This window comes from Perissodus microlepis, chromosome 7 (genome assembly GCF_051167445.1).
Source record: "Perissodus microlepis isolate ML-2025 ecotype Zambia chromosome 7, ASM5116744v1, whole genome shotgun sequence".
In the NCBI taxonomy this organism is placed as follows: Eukaryota; Metazoa; Chordata; class Actinopteri; order Cichliformes; family Cichlidae; genus Perissodus; species Perissodus microlepis.
In genome coordinates this window covers 633,903-639,902 of record NC_140467.1, presented here as the reverse complement: position 1 = coordinate 639,902, position 6,000 = coordinate 633,903, and the positions used below count along the sequence as shown (strand labels likewise).

Sequence of the window (6,000 nt, the reverse complement as noted above, 5' to 3'; positions counted from 1 at the left end):
GTGTGAGAGTGTGTGACTGAGTGTGAGAGTGTGTGACTGAGTGTGTGAGTGTGTGACTGAGTGTGTGAGTGTGTGACTGAGTGTGAGAGTGTGTGACTGAGTGTGTGACTGAGTGTGTGAGTGTGTGACTGAGTGTGTGACTGAGTGTGTGACTGAGTGTGTGACTGAGTGTGTGAGTGTGTGAGTGTGTGACTGAGTGTGAGAGTGTGTGACTGAGTGTGTGAGTGTGTGACTGAGTGTGGTGAGTGTGTGACTGAGTGTGAGAGTGTGTGACTGAGTGTGTGACTGAGTGTGTGTGAGAGTGTGTGACTGAGTGTGTGAGAGTGTGTGACTGAGTGTGTGACTGAGTGTGAGAGTGTGAGACTGAGTGTGTGATGTGTGTGAGTGTGTGACTGAGTGTGTGACTGAGTGTGACTGAGTGTGACTGAGTGTGTGAGTGTGTGACTGAGTGTGAGAGTGTGAGACTGAGTGTGAGAGTGTGTGACTGAGTGTGTGACTGAGTGTGAGAGTGTGTGACTGAGTGTGTGACTGAGTGTGTGAGTGTGTGTGAGTGTGTGACTGAGTGTGAGAGTGTGAGACTGAGTGTGAGAGTGTGTGTGACTGAGTGTGTGAGTGTGTGAGTGTGTGACTGAGTGTGAGAGTGTGTGACTGAGTGTGAGAGTGTGTGTGAGAGTGTGTGTGAGTGTGTGAGAGTGTGACTGAGTGTGTGAGTGTGTGACTGAGTGTGTGAGTGTGAGAGTGTGTGACTGAGTGTGTGAGTGTGTGACTGAGTGTGTGAGTGAGTGTGTGAGTGTGTGACTGAGTGTGTGAGTGTGAGACTGAGTGTGAGAGTGTGTGACTGAGTGTGAGAGTGTGTGACTGAGTGTGAGAGTGTGACTGAGTGTGTGAGTGTGTGACTGAGTGTGTGAGTGTGTGACTGAGTGTGAGTGTGTGACTGAGTGTGTGTGAGTGTGTGACTGAGTGTGTGACTGAGTGTGTGAGTGTGTGAGTGTGTGTGAGTGTGTGACTGAGTGTGTGAGAGTGTGTGACTGAGTGTGTGACTGAGTGTGTGAGAGTGTGTGACTGAGTGTGAGAGTGTGAGACTGAGTGTGTGACTGAGTGTGAGAGTGTGTGACTGAGTGTGAGACTGAGTGTGTGAGTGTGTGAGTGTGTGACTGAGTGTGAGAGTGTGAGACTGAGTGTGAGAGTGTGTGACTGAGTGTGTGACTGAGTGTGTGAGTGTGTGTGAGTGTGTGACTGAGTGTGAGAGTGTGAGACTGAGTGTGAGAGTGTGTGTGACTGAGTGTGACTGAGTGTGTGAGTGTGTGAGAGTGTGACTGAGTGTGAGAGTGTGTGTGACTGAGTGTGTGAGTGTGTGAGAGTGTGACTGAGTGTGAGAGTGTGTGTGAGAGTGTGACTGAGTGTGTGAGAGTGTGACTGAGTGTGTGAGAGTGTGTGTGACTGAGTGTGACTGAGTGTGTGAGTGTGTGACTGAGTGTGAGAGTGTGTGTGAGTGTGAGAGTGTGTGAGAGTGTGTGTGAGTGTGTGAGAGTGTGACTGAGTGTGTGAGTGTGTGAGTGTGTGTGAGTGTGAGACTGAGTGTGAGAGTGTGTGACTGAGTGTGTGAGTGTGTGACTGAGTGTGTGAGAGTGTGACTGAGTGTGTGAGTGTGTGACTGAGTGTGAGAGTGTGTGTGAGTGTGTGACTGAGTGTGAGAGTGTGTGTGAGTGTGTGACTGAGTGTGAGAGTGTGTGACTGAGTGTGTGACTGAGTGTGAGAGTGTGTGACTGAGTGTGAGAGTGTGTGACTGAGTGTGTGAGTGTGTGACTGAGTGTGAGTGTGTGAGTGTGTGACTGAGTGTGAGAGTGTGTGACTGAGTGTTTGACTGAGTGTGTGAGTCTGTGACTGAGTGTGTGACTGAGTGTGAGTGTGTGAGTGTGTGTGAGTGTGTGACTGAGTGTGAGAGTGTGTGACTGAGTGTGTGAGTGAGTGTGTGAGTGTGTGAGTGTGTGAGTGTGTGTGAGTGTGTGACTGAGTGTGTGAGAGTGTGTGACTGAGTGTGTGACTGAGTGTGTGAGAGTGTGTGACTGAGTGTGTGAGAGTGTGTGACTGAGTGTGTGACTGAGTGTGAGAGTGTGAGACTTAGTGTGAGAGTGTGAGACTGAGTGTGTGACTGAGTGTGTGAGTGTGTGTGAGTGTGTGACTGAGTGTGAGAGTGTGAGACTGAGTGTGAGAGTGTGAGACTGAGTGTGAGAGTGTGTGACTGAGTGTGTGACTGAGTGTGAGAGTGTGAGACTGAGTGTGTGACTGAGTGTGAGAGTGTGAGACTGAGTGTGTGACTGAGTGTGTGAGTGTGTGTGAGTGTGAGAGTGTGTGAGTGTGTGACTGAGTGTGTGAGTGTGTGACTGAGTGTGAGAGTGTGAGACTGAGTGTGAGAGTGTGTGAGTGTGAGACTGAGTGTGTGACTGAGTGTGTGAGTGTGTGACTGAGTGTGAGAGTGTGTGACTGAGTGTGTGACTGAGTGTGAGAGTGTGAGACTGAGTGTGAGAGTGTGAGACTGAGTGTGTGACTGAGTGTGAGAGTGTGTGTGAGTGTGTGACTGAGTGTGAGAGTGTGTGACTGAGTGTGTGACTGAGTGTGAGAGTGTGTGACTGAGTGTGAGAGTGTGAGACTGAGTGTGTGAGTGTGTGACTGAGTGTGTGAGTGTGTGACTGAGTGTGAGAGTGTGTGAGTGTGAGACTGAGTGTGTGACTGAGTGTGTGAGTGTGTGACTGAGTGTGAGAGTGTGAGACTGAGTGTGAGAGTGTGTGACTGAGTGTGTGACTGAGTGTGAGAGTGTGAGACTGAGTGTGAGAGTGTGAGACTGAGTGTGTGACTGAGTGTGAGAGTGTGTGTGAGTGTGTGACTGAGTGTGAGAGTGTGTGACTGAGTGTGTGACTGAGTGTGAGAGTGTGTGACTGAGTGTGAGAGTGTGAGACTGAGTGTGTGAGTGTGTGACTGAGTGTGAGAGTGTGTGACTGAGTGTGTGAGTGTGTGACTGAGTGTGAGAGTGTGAGACTGAGTGTGTGACTGAGTGTGTGAGTGTGTGACTGAGTGTGAGAGTGTGTGACTGAGTGTGTGACTGAGTGTGTGAGTGTGTGTGAGTGTGTGACTGAGTGTGAGAGTGTGTGACTGAGTGTGTGTGAGTGTGTGACTGAGTGTGAGAGTGTGTGAGTGTGTGACTGAGTGTGTGAGTGTGTGACTGAGTGTGAGACTGAGTGTGAGAGTGTGTGAGAGTGTGTGTGAGTGTGTGACTGAGTGTGAGAGTGTGTGACTGAGTGTGAGACTGAGTGTGAGAGTGTGTGTGAGTGTGTGACTGAGTGTGAGAGTGTGTGACTGAGTGTGTGACTGAGTGTGTGAGTGTGAGACTGAGTGTGTGACTGAGTGTGAGACTGAGTGTGTGACTGAGTGTGAGAGTGTGTGTGAGTGTGTGACTGAGTGTGAGAGTGTGTGACTGAGTGTGTGTGAGTGTGTGACTGAGTGTGAGAGTGTGTGAGTGTGTGACTGAGTGTGAGAGTGTGTGACTGAGTGTGTGTGAGTGTGTGACTGAGTGTGAGAGTGTGTGAGTGTGTGACTGAGTGTGAGAGTGTGTGACTGAGTGTGTGAGAGTGTGTGACTGAGTGTGTGTGAGTGTGTGACTGAGTGTGAGAGTGTGTGAGTGTGTGACTGAGTGTGTGAGTGTGTGACTGAGTGTGTGACTGAGTGTGAGAGTGTGTGACTGAGTGTGTGAGTGTGTGACTGAGTGTGAGTGTGTGACTGAGTGTGTGACTGAGTGTGAGAGTGTGTGACTGAGTGTGTGAGTGTGTGACTGAGTGTGTGACTGAGTGTGAGTGTGTGACTGAGTGTGTGACTGAGTGACTGAGTGTGTGACTGAGTGTGAGAGTGTGTGACTGAGTGTGTGTGAGTGTGTGACTGAGTGTGTGAGTGTGTGACTGAGTGACTGAGTGTGTGAGTGTGTGACTGAGTGTGTGAGTGTGTGTGAGTGTGAGAGTGAGTGTGTGACTGAGTGTGAGAGTGAGTGTGTGACTGAGTGTGAGTGTGTGACTGAGTGTGAGAGTGTGTGACTGAGTGTGAGTGTGTGACTGAGTGTGTGAGTGTGTGACTGAGTGTGAGTGTGTGACTGAGTGTGTGAGTGTGTGACTGAGTGTGAGAGTGTGTGACTGAGTGTGTGAGTGTGTGACTGAGTGTGAGTGTGTGACTGAGTGTGTGAGTGTGTGACTGAGTGTGAGTGTGTGACTGAGTGTGAGAGTGTGTGACTGAGTGTGTGAGTGTGTGACTGAGTGTGTGTGACTGAGTGTGTGACTGAGTGTGAGAGTGTGTGACTGAGTGTGAGAGTGTGTGACTGAGTGTGTGAGTGTGTGACTGAGTGTGTGAGTGTGTGTGAGTGTGTGACTGAGTGTGTGAGTGTGTGTGAGTGTGTGACTGAGTGTGTGAGTGTGTGACTGAGTGTGAGAGTGTGTGTGAGTGTGTGAGTGTGTGTGAGTGTGTGACTGAGTGTGTGTGACTGAGTGTGAGACTGAGTGTGAGAGTGAGACTGAGTGTGTGAGTGTGTGACTGAGTGTGTGAGTGTGTGTGAGTGTGTGACTGAGTGTGAGACTGAGTGTGTGAGTGTGTGACTGAGTGTGTGAGTGTGTGTGAGTGTGTGACTGAGTGTGTGTGACTGAGTGTGAGAGTGTGTGAGTGTGAGACTGAGTGTGAGAGTGTGTGTGAGTGTGTGAGTGTGTGTGAGTGTGTGACTGAGTGTGAGTGACTGAGTGTGAGAGTGTGTGTGACTGAGTGTGAGAGTGAGTGACTGAGTGTGAGAGTGTGTGACTGAGTGTGAGAGAGTGTGTATGAGTGTGTGTGTATGAGTGTGTGAGTGTGTGTGACTGAGTGTGTGAGATTGTGTATGAGTGTGAGTGACTGAGTGTGAGAGAGTGTGTATGAGTGTGTGTGTATGAGTGTGTGAGTGTGTGTGACTGAGTGTGAGAGTGTGTGACTGAGTGTGAGTGACTGAGTGTGAGAGAGTGTGTATGAGTGTGTGTGTATGAGTGTGTGAGTGTGTGTGACTGAGTGTGAGAGAGTGTGTATGAGTGTGTGTGTATGAGTGTGTGAGTGTGTGTGTGAGAGTGTGAGTGACTGAGTGTGTGAGTGTGTGTGTGACTGAGTGTGTGAGAGTGTGTGTGACTGAGTGTGTGAGAGTGTGTGTGAGAGTGTGAGTGACTGAGTGTGTGAGTGTGTGTGTGACTGAGTGTGTGAGAGTGTGTGTGACTGAGTGTGAGAGTGTGTGTGACTGAGTGTGTGAGAGTGTGTGAGAGTGTGAGTGACTGAGTGTGTGAGTGTGTGTGTGACTGAGTGTGTGAGAGTGTGTGTGACTGAGTGTGTGAGAGTGTGTGTGACTGAGTGTGTGAGAGTGTGTGTGACTGAGTGTGTGAGTGTGTGTGTGACTGAGTGTGTGAGAGTGTGTGTGACTGAGTGTGTGAGAGTGTGTGTGACTGAGTGTGTGAGTGTGTGTGTGACTGAGTGTGTGAGAGTGTGTGTGACTGAGTGTGTGAGTGTGTGTGTGACTGAGTGTGTGAGAGTGTGTGTGACTGAGTGTGTGAGTGTGTGTGTGACTGAGTGTGTGAGTGTGTGTGTGACTGAGTGTGTGAGAGTGTGTGTGACTGAGTGTGTGAGTGTGTGTGTGACTGAGTGTGTGAGAGTGTGTGTGACTGAGTGTGTGAGTGTGTGTGTGACTGAGTGTGTGAGTGTGTGTGTGACTGAGTGTGTGAGAGTGTGTGTACTTGCAAGTGAGCACGTGTGTGTTGAGAGACAGTTCCCAGGGACCCTCTGTCTTACCTGCACCTTTGTTTCTGCTTAGTCTAACAGCACAAAGCAGACAAAGTAGGATTTGTGTGTGTGTGTGTGTGTGTGTGCGTGTGTGTGTGTGTGTAGTCATCCTAGCAGGCTGAAGCAGCAGAGACACAGTGGAAGTGGGGCCTTTGTGTATTTTGTATGTGTTTG

At 49.7% G+C, this 6,000-nt stretch overlaps 1 protein-coding gene across 3 annotated transcripts in view; it reads left to right on the top strand.

Annotated features, from left to right (window-relative positions):
* The window catches only part of znf423 (zinc finger protein 423), a 136,533-nt gene that overhangs the window by 73,996 nt on the left and 56,537 nt on the right, over positions 1 to 6,000 (top strand). The window lies entirely within an intron of this gene.